We start from the raw sequence: 17,577 nt of genomic DNA, 5'->3' as shown, positions 1-17,577 counted from the left end.
TGCATTATGTACATTTTGCGTTCTGTTTTCTCCTCGGTAACTGGCGTTCACTTTATTACCGAAATTCATATTTTCATACTGTGTGTGTGTGTTGAGATTGGGTTATTTTTCTTTCGTCTTCAAGTTCTTATGCAAAAGGATTCTTGTATCGTAGAAGAGATTCCATGGAAGATCTTTCCAGGCAGAAAGCATGGACGAGTTTTACGACTGTGCTAACAGTATCAAAAAAAAAAAAAAAAGAGTATATTTACTCGAACATTTCTGCATTCTAAGTAGCTGTATTTGCCAAACTAATTAAAGGGGTGTGCGTGTGTTTATATTAGAGACTTCTTCAACACTGTTGATGATTCCATGTGTTGTAACAACTGACCAAATTCCATTTGGAAAATTATACTTCATTAACTTTTAGTTCCGAATAGATAGAAGGGCAAAGCATGAGAGAAACAGAATATAATAAATCAAAGGTCACACTTACCCATGGGACTTACCTGGCCATATCACACTCGCTGCGTGTAAGCTTCCGTAGCCAATGAGAGTATGAGGAGAGTAAATACTTATATATTCACCGAATACACCCTAAAAGTAATAACTCAGCGTTCTGTCATCCTCACCATTTCAGATGCCATAAACAGAAGCATTCTTTCAATGTCAATCGAATTAACGTGACCTCGATACCACAGAAGCTGATCTGGAGTCATAGGTAAGTGAAAAATTTCAAACAAAATTTAAAATGTGTCATCTGTTGAGAAGGTTTTATACTCGAAAAGTATTAATAATTTTTAACATTGTCCTTCCCTTTTTAAAGTAGACCAATGAAAAGATCATAATTTCTTTTATTTTTTGAAAATACAGCGACACGGTCATTCTTTCCCCTCCCCCTTAAGTATTTGTTCGTTTTTTCACAGCAGATAAAGAATCTTAAAATTTTGGAGCCATTTTTGTAAAATGCAAGATGATATTCATAGCAGACGACTTGACTTCTTTGAACGAATTTTGAAAAATCAGGGCGAGTACGATATTAATCCTGTGCTTCTATTACCTGCTTTGTCGTTAAGGTTTCCATGCTTAAACCCACACCTTTCAAATGAAACAGTCAAGTAACGATAGCTCAAGAATTTCCATCATTTTGTCGGCATGGTAAATCTACCAGTTGTATTACCGTTCTCTACTTTAAAAAAGGGAAGGACAATATTAAACCTGATTTAATTTTAAAAGTGAAAGATCGTTTTATATAGAAATCAGGTTCAAGGTTTTCTTGGCCTTTATTTATTATTATTATTATTATTTTTTTCATTCAACAGCCTGATAATTGGTGCGTGCGTTGAATAATTTCTATTATTCATTTCTTAGAGATTACTTGAAATTAGTACAATATCTGACAGTTTCGGCTCGTGGCTTGAAATCGTGGGGTGCTGCAACTTTCGAAATATACATACACACTGTAAGTAGAGTGATACGTGTTTGGATAAAATATCAAAATTATGGTAAAAATAAAAAAATTAAACATGAAAAAATATTGTTTATGATCGATAAAATTATACAGTTTAGTATAATTCAAAATTACTTAAAAATTACTATAACAAATGTTATGTCTTTAATTGTAATGTCCAAATATTTAAAGAGACGGAGTAAACACGATAAACACTACGAACACTCTACTACTGGCGCAAACTGCATATAAACAACAGTGGAACTGCGCGACGGACAGTGCCCCATTACGATAATAGCTCGCATCTCACTATGATGTACATATGCTTGCGCGCGTAGAAATATGACGCTGTGGTAAACACAGTGCCGCTAGCGTCCTTCGCCCTCCTAAGGGCTACAAGATGGATTTTTATTATTTTTTTTTTTTTTTTACAAAATAAGAGAATTGTATAGGATTGTTGATGATAAAATTAAATATTACAAACAAATATAAATATATTAATAAATATATTTATATATATCGAGAAAAATTGGGGGTGCTGCAGGTCTGCACGAGCGGCCCCTGTATCTGACACTGCTATGTATAATATAAAATGTAATCAAATAAAATAGTTTGTCAATGCATATTTTATTTCTTTTAAGTGGTACTAGAAAGTCTTCTATGAAAAAAAAAAAAAAAAAACGAACTGGAATTCAAAAATTACGTGAAAAAAACATCCAAGGACTTTTGATGAATATAAAATAAAACCGAAATTTTATTATTTGCATATGTCTTGATATATATTTTGTTACTTTTTTATAGTTTAATTATTTTTTAGCATTTTAATATACTTACTATTTTTTATATTTTTATATCTTCACCTATATGATCTGGTCATGCTTTACTAAGCATGAAGATACAACTTGTGAATTTTTCAGGTCTTATAGGCGAATTATTTTTGTAGTTTCAGCCTGAAGTTTGATTTTTAAATATAAATAAATGTTGTCTTATCAGACATCTAATTTTTCTTCTCGGTAAATTTTTTCACCACAAGGACTTAGACTAGATCAAGAAGAGAAAATCGGTTAGAATTAAGAATTACGATTGAAGCAACCAAAGGCTATGAGGTCAACATAGCCGTCTGTTAATTGCGAGCGTGTCCTATGACTGGCTTGTCTGCTTATTGGGATGAAAAATCCGATTTCTCTGGAAGGTATAACTTTTCTACCTCTGTATGAACACCATCTAACTGACATTCTGTCGAAAAGCCTTTATAAAATTTCCTCTCATCCATTTAGAAGAAGGATTGATTTCAATCCAATTTTGAAATTGGATTGAATTGGGCATGCTGTTATCTCAATGAATTCATTCAATTTCAAAACTAGTGGCATTTTTTCGAATCATACTGCTGGCACGAGCTCACAGCCTGTTTGTTTGAGGGCGCTTTCAGTTGCTATTACGAAATATGAGCAGGACGTTTGACAGAATATGACGAAGTGATTCGTTCAAGTCAGTTTAATTGCCATCTCTTGGTGCTAGGCGATGCTTGGTACATTGGATAACTTTGGATGAGCCTACGTCTATATTTGAGAGAAATGCCCATCCTAGAAGAAGGCATTTCGATAGTCAGATAGCTAACATCTATTGCATTATCTGCTGCCATTAGTCAATTTGATCCTGTCATTCAACTTACTTACAAAGTAAGAGTAGCGTCTCTCACATGCTGTTAACTTTCATAATCTTGTTGGTTTCTGGTAAATACTGTAATACTTTTCCTTCGTTCAGGTGTTCTCTCCTATCTGGAGGGTAGGCCATGGTTCACCACTTATTCCTATCGTGTACGTCTCTAAATAGGTATTTTAGCATATGTTCGTATATGTATGTCTTGGTTGGTCTCTTCTTGCATGTAATTTTCCTGTTAAGATTGCATTGGTCGGTGTTTCTTCGCTTGGAGTATACTCTAAAAGTTTAATTTTTTCCTGATCTCATTGAGTAATCTTTTCTTGGTTTGCAATTCCAAATGTTTGTTTGTAACTTTTTCTATCCAGCTAATTCACATATTTCTTCTTATTAATCAAATATCCATTGCCATCACGTTTTGTTTTTAATTTCTTTTCCAATATTCCTCAACATCAAGACTGTTAAAGAAGTCTTTTTTCTGAGGTGTATATTAATGTAGAACATGCATATCAAGCCATCAGATGCATTTATGTATTTATGTCGATTTTTCTTTTAGTACGCATCTGTAGTTAAGAAGTTTGGCTATTTATATTTTATTTTTATTTCTTGTTAACATTTTATATTATAAGTGATTATACTTCAACTGAATGTAAAACTCTGTGTAACTCACTGCATTTACCATAACTGTGATTTACACAGTTATTTACAAAAGGACTCCTTTTTTTTTTTTTATTTCAGTTGAAAGCGTATTCGTTTTCTTGATTTCAGACTGTCACTTCTATCAATTATTATTATTATTCACATAATTGATATCAAAACAAGATATAGCTTTCAAACAACAGTTTGACTGGTGTTACAAAGCAATTCAGATTTTGCTCAAGAATCGGAGAACAGAATCTAAGAATCTGTCAGGTAGTGTCGTAAAATATGGACTGTTCCATGTAATGCCGTATTTTGAAGATCCTATGGGGGGGGGGGGTCACTTCATTTGATGTTTAATTCTTGTAAATAGTTGGATAGCTTCTTTGAAGTTGCATCAAGTACACGGATAACTATTAAGATGACTTTGGTACGTTTTAAGCCGCAGCCGGTCAACTTCGATTGACAGGTCTCGATATTTAGGTTTTTTTTTTTTTTTCAGTTCTTTGTTGCTAATGTTGTTATTACTGAGTACAGCGAAGTCAATAATCCAAACCTGTCGATGTTCGATAATTGCGATGTCAGGTCTATTGTGTTCCAAATGCCGATCAGTTCGTATTCTCAAGTCCCAGAGGATTTTTGCTGTTTCATTTTCCAATTTTCATTTTCTCTATTTTATGCTGCCACCAGTTATCAGAAGTAGGAAAGAGCCATATTTTTTTGCATACATTCCGATGAATTATTTTGGCTATTTGATCACGGCAGTATTTATAGTCAGTTTGAGCTATCTTGCTGCAGGCAAGATAGCTCAAACTGACTATAAATGTTCTACAGTCTCATCTTTCTGATCGCATAATCTGCATTTGCTGTTATTATTGATGCTCAAAATTTTTTCTTTCATTGCATTAGTTTGTAATGGCTGTTCTTGAGCTGTTAGAATAAATCCTTCTGTTTCTTATGGTAGCCATCGCCACTTCTTGTTCACGTCAGTTTTGTCCTCAGTATCTCGAAGAAATTGGCCATGTAAGGGTTTATTTTTCCAGCGCGCACATATCGGTTATTTTGCTGTTCCTTTTTGTAAGCAGAATTCCTTCTTGTTGCTTTTAGAAGGCCCTCTTGTGCAATTGGTCGAAACCTTTTGTTCAGAGCCATTGTCGATGTTACTTTTTAAATTATTGTTATTCTTAAATATTTTGAGTCCAGACCGATGTTTTCTAAGATTCTTATACACTCGGTTAGCTTTGCGTACGTAATCAGTAAACGTTCGCCAGTAATGGGGAAACATGGTGATGTAAGGCAATCTGACTGCGAGCAGATAGAGAACAGGTGCTATTATTTCGAAAACAGCTGCCCTTGTTGGTTGTTCCCATACTACTATATCAAAGGTCTACCAGGACTGAATTAACCATGAACAGACATCCAACAGAAGGGCTCACATTGGTCAGCCACGTGTGGTTGATTCTAGAGGTGAGCGTCGGGTGTCACGACCTGTATCTCAGCAACGACGTAAGTCACACAGCTCGCCCACCAGTACAACAGCAGAGCAGTGCGACCCATTTCCACATGCACCATGAGCCGTACCTTGCTTCGCTTGGGTTTCACAGCCTGATACCAACAACGGTACCCATGATGACGGCCAGGCATTGCAAGCAATTCCTTGCATGGGCCAAAGAACGCGGCAGTGAACCCTCGACAGATGGAAGAAGGTCGTCTGGAGTGGCGAGTCTTGTTTCTTGCTGCAGCATGCTCATGACCGGGTTTGCATTTGGCGTAAGCAGCATGAAGCCCTTTCCCCTGATTGCACAGTTGAGGTTCAACTGTGCAATCAAAACAGGCCGGTGGAGTGGTGTTATGGTCTGGGGAGCTTTTTCCTGGCACGTCCCAGGTCCATTGGTTATCATCCCACCAACAGTGAATGGTGAACGCTACATGGACCTGTTTAACTACATATCCTGAGAGATTAACACAAAGAAAAGTGAGATATATACTGTGTAGAGACCTTACAAAAAGTTCTATATAGATACCAAGCTATTATAAACCTGGTTTTACTCCATTTCCCAAGTAAGCAAACAGACAAACGAGTCAAGTTTACGCCTGCACGTATTGCGAGTCTAACTGACCCTCAAAGTAGTACAAGTCAAAGCAACTCATGATAAAGATAGAATAAGCTCTGATCACTTTCTTAATATTTACCCTTAATGCACAGCCCATCTCCTTAAGGAGATGTATGGTGCTATGTATTAAAGGCAAGGTGCCACTACCCAGACCGGTTTCGACCTTTTGAATAAGTAAAGCCGTCTCTAAAAATTCGGACGATCCCTAGACCACTCAATAGTGAGCGAAAGACCCTCCATCTCAGCGTTGGCTCCAATCAATGATGGCCTTTCACCCACCACAACCACTCATATTCCGAAGAAAAGCATTCGCTGACAAAGCCCCTCACCGGAAAACACTTTCCCTGGAGACTCAAATTGCTCCCTTAAGGCAAAAACCTTAAGAGAGCGAACTCCTATTAGCAGTCTCACTGGTTTCGACCTTTATTGAAGTGTATTTAAGTAAAGACCTCTCTAAAAATTAGGACGATCCTTAGACCAATCCATAGTGGCCGAAAGACCGTCCAACTCAGCGTTGTTCCACTTAGTAGACAGGCTCACTCCGTCACCGAGAAGAACCTCTCAGCGTTGGCTCTACCCAGTGGCAGGCTCACCCCACCACCAGCTAGCGCCATAATCTCAGCGGTGGCCCTACTCAGAGACAGGCAAAAACCTATCTCCAAGCAGAGCCTCTGAATGCCAGCCCCCACTAGTTTCGACCCCTATCGAGGTCTCATCAGTGTGAGCCAGGCTAGAAATACCAAGATTTTAGTAATACAGAGCTTATAAGTATTTTACCAGAACAAGTTACCATAAGGTGTTTTAACCTTATTAAATAAAAATCTCTGGATGAGATATAAATGTAGAAAGTGTTTTACCTTGGATATAATAAATGTTAAAGATACCAAGCTATTTTAAACCTGGTTTTACTCCATTTCCCAAGTAAGCAAATAGACAAACGTTCTGGTAAAATACTTATAAGCTCTGTATTACTAAAAACTTGCTATTTCTAGCCTGGCTCCCACTGATGAGACCTCAATAAACGTCGAAACCGGTCTGGGTAGTGGCCCCTTGCCTTTAATACATAGTATCATACATCTCCTCAAGGAGATGGGCTGTGCATTAAGGGTAAATTTTAAGAATAGCGATCCGAGCTTATTCTACCTTTACCATGAGTTGACTTGACTTGCACTACTTTGAGGGCCAGCTAGACTCGCAATACTTGCAGGCACAAATTTGACTCGTTTGTCTGTTTTCTTACTTGGGAAATGGAGTAAAACCAGGTTTAAAATAGCTTGGTATCGTTAACATTTATTATACCCAAGGTAAAATACTTTCTATATATATATATATATATATATATATATATATATATATATACAGGGTGTTCGGGATAAATTTGACAGTTTCGTAAGGAAAAAGAAAATCTTCTTTGTATCTATTAAATTTAATGAATTGACAAAAAAACATTACAGGCAGAGTTAATTACAATACTATCAACAAGATTTACTCAAAATAACCACCATTAGCATCGATCACAGCTTCAATTCTGCTTCGGAACCTCGAACAAGCTGATGCTACAGTCTCCCTGGGAAGGGCCGCAAAAACTGTTTTAATTTTATCCATTAACTGGGCTTTTGTATTACTGGAAGTGCGATTGGTGTCTTTTTCAACTGCGCCCCATACAAAATAATCCATGGGGTTAAGGTCTGGGGAGTTTGGAGGCCAAACATTTGGACTGGTGAAGTCGTAGAAATTTTCAGACAACCATTTTTGACTTTTCCCAGAGGTGTGGCAAGGGGCCGAATCCTGCTGCCATACATACGGCCTACCATTGGCTACCCTTGTTATCCAGGGCTTGACTACAGTTAGCAACTCCACGAACAAAGCCCGAATTCCAATGCCAGGGTTCTTCAACACCTGTTCCTGCAGATTTGCGAGGAATTCTGCTGTACGAACGCAATCAGATCGTCTGCTAGGGATCTTTCTTCTTGCTACATCCTCGTAGTCACCATTGCAAGTCTCTAGTTCATGCCTGATTGTTTTTACTGTATTCAGGGAGCATTGGGCAGCAGTCGTAATATCCTTATTTTGATGGCGGGCACGAATCATCATGATACAAGTTATTCTCTTCCATGATTCAGGTGGGTTCCAGCTATCCATCCTTTCTGACATCTTGTATATGAATGAAGAAGGGTCCAAACTTTTAAATGAAGAGAAGTGTGTGTTAATACATGTAACTTACGGAAAAATATAATTAATTATAAATATGTCAAATTTATCCCGAACACCCTGTATATAGAATTTTTTTTCAATAAACGTGTTTAGTGTTATTCAGCAAGCGGCTTTCTGTGTGTATGTTTGTGTGATTTCATAGTTTTCCTTTATGCCCATTAATTAATTAGCGTGCATATATGTGTGTGTGTGTGTGGATAGTTTTTTACCTTGAGTGTAAAATACGTTAAAGATATGAAGAAATTTTATACTTGGTGTTAATCCTTTTCCCAAGTAAGCAAAACAAAGTTTTCAGCATGAAGTATATTCACGCGCAAGAAAAATCTGGATGAGAGAAGCTCAGACTTGGATATATTTCTCTGGCAAAACTTTGTTTTGCTTACTTGAAAAGGATTAAAATCAAGTATAAAATTTCTTGGTATCTTTAACGTATTTTACACGCAAGGTAAAAAAAAATAACTTTTTTTATATCTCATATCCAGATAATAATTAAGTCATATCTCATATCCAGAGATTTTTATTAATAAAGTCAAGCACCTTTTGTCTACTTGTATATGAGATATGACTTCTGCATTACTAAAACCTTGGTATATCTCCCGGGTCTGGCTCCCACTGAAGAGACCTCAATAAAGGTCGAAACCGGTCTGGATAGTAGCCCTTCTCATTATGCATTGCATTATGGGATACATACTAAGGCAAGTGATAGGAAAACATTAGTCTCTGTGTACAAGTAGCTCAGACGTAAATATATTTCACGCGAAAAACTTCGTTTTGCTTATTGGGAAAAGGATTAAAACCGAGGATCAAAAAGGGAAAAAGATTAAAACCAGTGTGTGTGTGTATATATGTATATAACCGCCGTGAGTCCCATATGGACAGTAAGGCACCATTTTAGTGTCTTGGGTGAAGAAAGGGTAAGATAATATGAAGCTATGGTTAGAATATATTTTTATCTTTCAATTGCGTCTTTTCTCCTGGCCGGTTTACCTGGTTGAGACATGAAACCTTTAAACATGTAAGGTCTCGTATTGGCATTATATCATACTTGCCAATACTAAAATGGGTGAACATAAACTTTTGTAGCTAACTTTTGAAATCAATAAACTGTTACGAAGGGATGGGAAACCACGTGAAGATGTCAATCCATGAAACGTATTTTTTTTTTAAATCTCAGTTCTACTTCAAAGATTGGAAACATGTGGTTAATTTTAGTACTTTGGGTGAAGAAAGATTTAAATAATCCAGTTTTCCTGCGCTAGAGGTTAAACATGGTAATTTTTCTGGCTTGCGATCAGCAGAGCAGTGATATCACACTAAACGATGATAATTATTTACAATTTGAAGATCTTTACTAACATCGATTCGAATCAACGATCTAAGTTGGCCTCCTTTCCATTTATGTCACTGCAGAAGATTTCTTTCCACAAAGAAGCTGTATAACGAGGATCAAACTCTAAGTTGAGTTTCCAGAAAGCATTTTGAAGTAATCCCTTTTCAAAGAAATAAAGGGAAAAAAATCCTACTAACTAGGCTTTTTCAGATCGTACTAACTAGGCCTGCCTAAACATGAGCTTGAGTCCATAATATTTCGAGGGGTGCAACGATGGAGTATGGTCATCGAAACGAAATTTTGTGGAGTGTGAATCGCGTACAAGCTTTATGACATCCACTTTTCATTGAAGTTTTATTATCGCACTTTTGAATGATTTCATGAATTCTTCACAACTAATGTTATGGATTAATGAATCGTTATGACCATCTACTTTCTTGGTTTGGTTAATTTGGATTTACGTCCTAAGCAACTCGGGCCATGAGGCCGGAGTTATTATTATTATGTGTGTTAACTTCGCATGAGACCAGCTAAGTCACCGTCATTTGAAAGGCCCAGATAAAGTTGGGCTAGATAAAGGTCCTATACGGGATTCGAACCCAGTTCTTTCCAACCAAAGGGCTTCGTCGAAGTGGAAATACAAGAGTTTAGGTAGCTCGATATAGGCACTCGCGGCACCCTATCTGTTAGAGGGATGGGATCATCTGAAGTTCAATGAGGACTGCACATATAGCTTATTGCGAGGGGGGGGCGGAGCTCTCGTTACTTTACTGGTTCAACAACAGACACATGCCAGAATTGTCAGTCAGTATGATCGACAGTTTAAAATCTCGAAATGACTTCTACTATCCTCATATTATCTTTATAACTTTTCTAACTTTCCTTCAAACGGCTTTGCTGGCTTGGCTTGCAGCATGGATAGAACACACGTCTCGGCCTTGCATCCAAGAACTCTATGGGTTCGAATGCCACTGTGCACATGGACGTTCATGATGTCTTGAACGCCAAGTTTGATTTCCAGAGTACAGGTACAGCCTTTGAAATAGGTTTCTACACAGTCTAAGTTTGTTAAATGTGTTCTTCTGTTTTGTGTATTTACAGAAAGAAAATTCGTCCACCTTTTGATAGAACTGGATAATTTATCTTCAGTTGAAAATCTATTATAAATGCTCCTTGCGTTCCATTGTTATTAGAATCCATTTCGATCTTTCCACTTAGGCAGTCTTAACTATCGATGGTCCTTTGAATCTCGTCTAGGACGTAATGTACTTTTACTTCCATACCGCTGTTCTATAGTTTAGGTATGAACTATACCTGTAGGTTGGAAAGCAGACACGCGAACATTGACATCCTCGATGTCTAGGTTTGATACATTTAAAAATAACAGTCCAAACAATAATTAATGATTTCATTTTCTTTATGAGTTTAATAAGTGTTTGAATACCTTATTTCGTCTTTACATTAATATTATGAGTGAATGAAAATCTTGAATCACACCAAGACTGTCATTACTGATGTGATTTTGCTTTTTTTTTTATGTGCTAGTTATTGTGTGCTGCACTCATAAACTAAATAACTTATTTATACCGATCTTTAAAAAATAAAAGATGTATCTCAAAGAGTTTCATGCGGAATATAGAAACTATATAAAGTTCGGCGAGTCCAAGCGTAACCAAATACCTGGATAGTGCAACACCTGACCCATTTGGTAGTGCTACACTGAGGCAACTCATAGTAAGGGTGGGGCAAGCTCCGATCACTATTCTTGGTATTTACATATAACGTGAAACCCAGCTCCTAGGACCTGTATTACTGTTCTACATTATGAGAGAGGGAGATGGGTTTCACATTATGGGTAAATACCATAAATACCAAGAATAGTGATCGGAGCTTGCTCCACCCTTGCTATGAGTTGCCTCAGTGTAGCACTACCAAATGGGTCAGGTGTTGCACTATCCAGGTATTTGCTTACGCTTGGACTTGCCGGAACTTTATATAGTTTCAATATTCGGCATGATTTTTTTTTTTTTTTTTTTTTTCTTATTCGCCTATGAAACAATATGGGATGTAATATCCCTTAACTTAAATAAGTTCATGTCGCCGAATTGAAGCCTTTGGCTCTTCATATAATTAATTAATAAAAGATGTAGCTTTTATTTTTTATAGCTGTAGCTAACTCGCTTATATCTGATATTGCGATTAATTAAATGCATATCATTCTGAGTCCCCTCTCATTGATAACAGAACTTTTGTACGGTAACTATTCTTTCCCTTTTGGAAAAAACTCCAGTGAAAATAATTCCATTTTCCCTAATTGCCCCGTTGATAATGCAAGAACTGTCACTAGGGCGTGTGTGTGGTAGATTAAATAATATACTAGCGACTTCATTGTGGTGGATTTCATTAACAAGTAAACAAATAATATTTGTAATGGAACAACTTGCAATTGTGCAGAGGACTTCTAACTAGCAATAACGGCATAGTTGTTTCAAAACTTTTAGATAATTAGTAAACATAAATTATTGTAAAATATGTGCATGTGATGTAAATCAATAAATGTCATTCATAAAACAATAAAGTGTCATTACATGGACTGAAAATTGTTTTTTGTTTTGTTTTGCTAAATTTTTAATTTGCTAATTAAAGACTGCCGAATCTATAGTATTATAGTTTCCTAAATGAGGTGAAGATAGGAGTAAAAAAAATTATTGACGTTGCACCTGTGTATGTATAGTTTTCCATTAAGAATATTAAAAACCGTTGTTGTGGAGAATAAGTGAAAGAGTAAATAAGGAGATTAATATTTGCTCAGCTTTATAAACTGCTGCCCTACGGTGTAATCCAAGAAGTCATAATTGAAATTGTGGAAACGAATTATGGTACTTAATGAAACCGGACTGATCCCCCTTCCCCCCCTTCAGAAGGTTCTTTCAGCATACATGCTGAATAATTATTATCGTAATTATTAGTTGAATGATTTTAATTTTGAAGCAGAATAATTACTCTACTGTTCCCATTTTGGTACTGAAAAATACAACTTCCTATTTTCTATTCTTGCGGTTTGACTGATTCTGTTTCAGATATTTTAAAATTATTATATACGTATATGGAATATATTATTCAAAATACTGTTATAGAAATTGGTACTAGTTTAGACTGCATCATTCAGTCGACAATAATAATAATAAAAAAAACCTTAGAAATTTAGCATTTGGACTATAAAGAATTACAAAAGCTTCAATTTATTTTTAATTTATTATATTTATTTATTTTTGACACAGCAGTTGTAAATATATCGAAGTTTGAATACTGCACTCCTTTACGTGTTGATCCGCCATGAAATCATTTATTGAAGGTGGTGTCTTCTTCCGCTCAGGAATATCACACAGCGCATGGCAATTTTTCGCGCCTTGAGTTCTTTGGCTGTATGGAAAATGTGAAGCATTAAATCCCTTCCGTTATTTATTTATTATTATTATTTTAAATTTGCAATGGTATGAGGAATAAGCATTTAGAGTTAAAATGCGTACCTCCCAAGAGCAGGGGTCCGCACTTCACAAAAATTAAATTCATCCAATAAGAGGGAGTAAAAAAAACGAAATACAGGTATTCAGAATCAGTCTTATGGAAAAGTAAATTTGATGGAATAAATACGTAATAATTTATGAATTAAAACATCTTTATTTTATTATTTATTCAAGCATCGTTAGCCCATCAACAGAAAGCCGAGACATGCGCAGTAATAATTTAATTCAGTTCTTTGATATTTTGCCGAATTTCTATCCTCGTCAGAACATCAGTGTGAGGACTGCTGTAGATGTTGCTCGACCAAAAATATCCAAAGACATAATATGAAACTACATGAAAATGTCAGACAGGAATATATATTGGATGCGGACATGAAAACAGAGTTGATGATGATGAGGCAAGAGATGAACTGCATGCGAAATGAGATGAAAAGAATTAGAGACATACATGGAAGAGTGAATAAGAGCAGAAGGAAAGATGGCCATGCGAAAGATATATCGAATGATTCGAGAGTGGTTCTCTATGGAGATTCCATTATTAGAGGTGTGGTGAATGAGAAGATGCATAAGGTTTGTTTTCCTGGTGGTAGAATGGAGAGAGTGATTGAAGCATTGGACATGAGGAATAAGAGAGTACAAGAGTTGGTGGTTGTAGTAGGAACAAATGATTTGGATGGGAACAAGGAAAATACGAGATTGGATATAGGGTGATTATTAAGGAGTAAAAGATAACAGCTTGGTAGGAAAGGTAGTCAGTGTGTTGCTAAGGTATGATAGTGATGAACTGAGGAGGCGAGCAAAGATTATGAATGATATGTTAGCGCAGTTATGTGAGGAGAATGGAGTGCATTTTGTGATTGTGTGGGAGGAATTTGAGGGACGGATGGAATTGTATAAAGAAGATGGGCTGCGTTTAAATGGTTTTGGTGCGAGTCTGCTGGAGAGATTGTTACTGGCAGGAGAGGTAATGACTCTAATGAATATATCTGATGTGGTGCGAAGTGATATGAAAGAGCAAAAAAGTAGGGTAGGGAGAGGTATTTGTTCACTTGCAAATGGGGAGGTGAATATTTTGAATGAAGTAAATGAAAGAGTGGAGGTACACCACGAACAGGGAAACGGAGGGAGTCAGGGTGGACGGGGGAAAAATTTATTAAACATGCGGGTTCTGAATTCAGAGGTGAATGTTTAAGCAGACAAACACAGATTGGGATGGGTGGAAAGAGTTTAGGTGTGAGGAAAGTTGTAGAATTGGTGGTAATATAGAGGAAGTGACTGGGGAAGGTATTGAAGAGTCGCATCGTAGGAGTGACGTTCGTAGGACTTGTAGAAGCAGTATTGATTTCTTATGTTTATTCACTAATGCTAGAAATATTCGAAATAAGGGGAACGAAATTGTTGCTTTGCTCGAGTCTGTTCGCTCCAAAATTGTTGGTATAAGTGAGACGTGGTTAGATGACGATGACATCCTGACAGGAATAAAGATGAACGGATATGATATTTTTCGTGAAGATAGAAAGGGAGGAGGAGTACTGTTAATGGTAGCAGATGAGTTGTGCCCATCTAAGGTGGATTTGCAAGTTATAAATAGTGGTCATGGTTTTGAGGCGGTATGATGTGAGGTAGAAGTAAACAGGATGAAATATTTAGTTGGGTGTTGCTATAGTCCTGGTAGTATGGAGGGTAATGAGAAGGAAATGTATAGGCAAATTGGCCTAGCTAGCAAGAAACGAGTTATCATTATGGGCAACTTTAATTATGTAATATAGACTGGAAGCAAGAGACTGCATCTGGGGGTAAAGAAAATGAATTTTTGGAGTTTTTGACAGATAATTACCTTAGGCAGCACGTAACGGAGGGTACACGAGGATCAAGAGTATTGGATTCGATCATCTCATCAGATGATGCTATCATAAATGAGGTGTAAAATCTTCCACCAGTTGGTGAGAGTGACCACGAGGTGATCACGTGCAGGGTGACCAGTCATTCGAGGACGTCTGTTAGAAAGGGATATATGTGGAATTAAAAGATTGGTAATTACGAAAAGCTCAAGAAACAGCTTGCGATAATAAATTGGAAAGAGGAACTGGATGGAAAGGATATCAATGCTGCTTGGGCCATACTCAAGAACTATTTGGTGGAGGCAATATCAGAGTGTATTCCAAGGGTCAAGAGGGTAAATAGATTGGGTGTAAAATGGATGAATCAAGAGATAAGGTATGCAATCTGGAAGAAGAATGTATTATGGAAGAAACACAAAATGAGTATTTATAACAACCAGTTGCATGAGAAGTACCAAGAGCAGGCAAAGAAGGTTGATAAGGGTAGCAAAAATGCAGTATGAGCAGCAGTTAGATAAAGCGGCCAAAAAAAAATCCTAAGGAGTTTTTTCGATATGTCGCCAGTAGAAGAAAGAATGATTATGGTAGGATGGGATTGATTGGTGAAAACGGAGGAATGATAAACGCTGTGGAGGATATAGTTGAGATATTTAATGAGCAATTTCTAAAGATATTTCATTCTTGTGAATGTGGCAACATGCAGAACTTGAAAGCAGTGGGAAAGGAGGAGGAACTGTTAGTAAGTGAACAGGAGGTATATGAGGAATTGAATAGACTTGATGTAAATAAGGCTGTGGGACTTGATGCTATTTCACCACGTGTCTTGAGGGAATGTGCCAGAGAGGTAACAACAGCTTTTGTATATCTTTTCAACCTGAGTCTCCCACTGGGTCAAGTTCCAAAAGAGTGGAAAGAGGGTAAAATTGTCCCAATTCATAAGGGAGGTGATAAGAGTAAGGCTTTGAATTATAGACCAGTCTGTGTGTCTGGAGTTGTGGTCAAGGTATTAGAGAAGTTAGTTAGGAATAAGATTCAGAATTGGGTTGACAACAGAAAAATACTCTTTGGCGGCCAGCATGGATTTACATTTTGATGCACAAGACTATGCAAATGAAGATGTAGAGGTGTTCTTTCTATTACCTTTTTTTTATCCATCCGCTCGATCTTGAGATATTCAAGGCCTTTAAGGCCAACTGCACAACAAAGTGGATCGGCCGAATTGTTGAGGTCATGGACAGTGACGACGATCTCAATGTTATTTAGTTCTGTAAGGACTTCAATATAGTTGATAGTCTCTTCCTAATAAAACACACCATGAATATATTAAGGACAAGTCTGTTGAAAGAACTTGTGGCCGAGTTGTGCATAACTTCAGTCCAAACAAACATCGCTAGAAAACCATCACAGAAATAAAGGAGCAGACCAGGAGAATTGGGGGCGTTTCTATCGAAGATTTAGAGGAGAAGGACATCAACGATTCAATTGATGATGAACAGGCACCAACGAATGATGAACTCTAGAAACTTGTCTGTTTAACTCCGAGGTTGAGGAAGAACCACTTCTAGCGAAGTATTTCGACTTAGAAAACCTAGCACAGACTATGTGTGACGTCAAAAGCCTCGGTGAGATTTTTTGAAAATACACAACCATATTCAACGACTTCTAAGAAAAGAAGCAGCTTACAATCACAATGTTATTGGAAAAGAACAACTTCAGCATCGATGCCTGAAATTCCTCGTACCCCCGAACCGGAAGTCTCGACGTCAGCCAACCCAGCTTCTTCTCCAGCCTGTGAGACACCTACTAGTGAAGAGTACTTAATTCTGTGGTAAATATCCTGGTGCATGCCTCGTTCTTAACTATGCAATAAAAGTTTGATACAGTATTTTCGAAACATGGGTCTAAAATGTTAATTATGCAAAACACAATTAACACTTTAAGCATTGGGTACATTTATGCAGCAGTTTTCTGGTATTGAAACAAAATTTTATGCCGATTTTTTGTTCCTTAAAACCGGCCATTTCAGTTGGAGAAAAAATCGCCCTATCACTAAATCAACTTTACAAAAACCGCACGTAACCCAAGAACGCAGCCTCTCAGTTTGCCAGCTGTTGTCTTACTAATTTAGAAAGGATATTAGTCACCCCTTAGAGGGACAAATGACCGTATTACCACCGGTTCGCGCGCGCTATTCAAATTGCCCGAACTTAAGAGTAACACCTCATATACGGAATAAAAAATAAAATTCGCTAATGCCTTTTTATCCTCGTATAGAGTAGGCAAGCGTTTCAATCCCCTATTTAACTTTTGGAGACTGAGGCGGGTAGTTCAATCTCCACATGTAGCCAATCACGGATAGCTGTTCCAAGATCATCATTAATTATAAATGACATCCAGCGAAGAGAGGCAGGCAAGTGCCACCATCTCGTGTAGCCTCTAACCCCAACACAATATATTATTTTGTCGGTTCTTCGTTCGAATTTTTTTTAAGTTTCCGGAACGAAAAACCGAGTTTATGGGAGACTTCCCCGAGATCGCATAACTCGGGAACCGATCGAATAAAGTGTTGAAAAAAGTTCCACCCATGCATGGGCGACTGGATTGGAACTAAGAATAACGTTCTTCGACTACCTAGCTCTATGGTTGCAAACATTGTTTCCACTGGGCTGTATTGGCCTAGCATATGGAAAGTATATCCCATATATGTCCTCTTGGAGTTTATGTGTAGCCTTAATTGATACAAAAGTTTCAACTATTGTGTCAATTAGGTACGCTATCCACAAAACAATAAAAATACACTGTTATTGAAGTCTGAATAGAGATT

General features: G+C 37.2%; 1 protein-coding gene across 1 annotated transcript in view; it reads left to right on the top strand.

The window, feature by feature from the left end:
- Positions 1–17,577, top strand: part of LOC150097173 (acid-sensing ion channel 1-like) — a 72,793-nt gene that overhangs the window by 392 nt on the left and 54,824 nt on the right. The gene's annotated exons all lie outside the window — the stretch shown is intronic.

The sequence above is a fragment of the Typopeltis vanoorti genome, chromosome 17, assembly GCF_054136105.1.
Source record: "Typopeltis vanoorti isolate ZY-2024b chromosome 17, IOZ_Tvanoo_1.0, whole genome shotgun sequence".
In the NCBI taxonomy this organism is placed as follows: domain Eukaryota; kingdom Metazoa; phylum Arthropoda; class Arachnida; order Uropygi; family Thelyphonidae; genus Typopeltis; species Typopeltis vanoorti.
The sequence above is the reverse complement of the archived record's forward strand: the minus strand, read 5'-3'. Positions and strand labels throughout refer to the sequence as shown.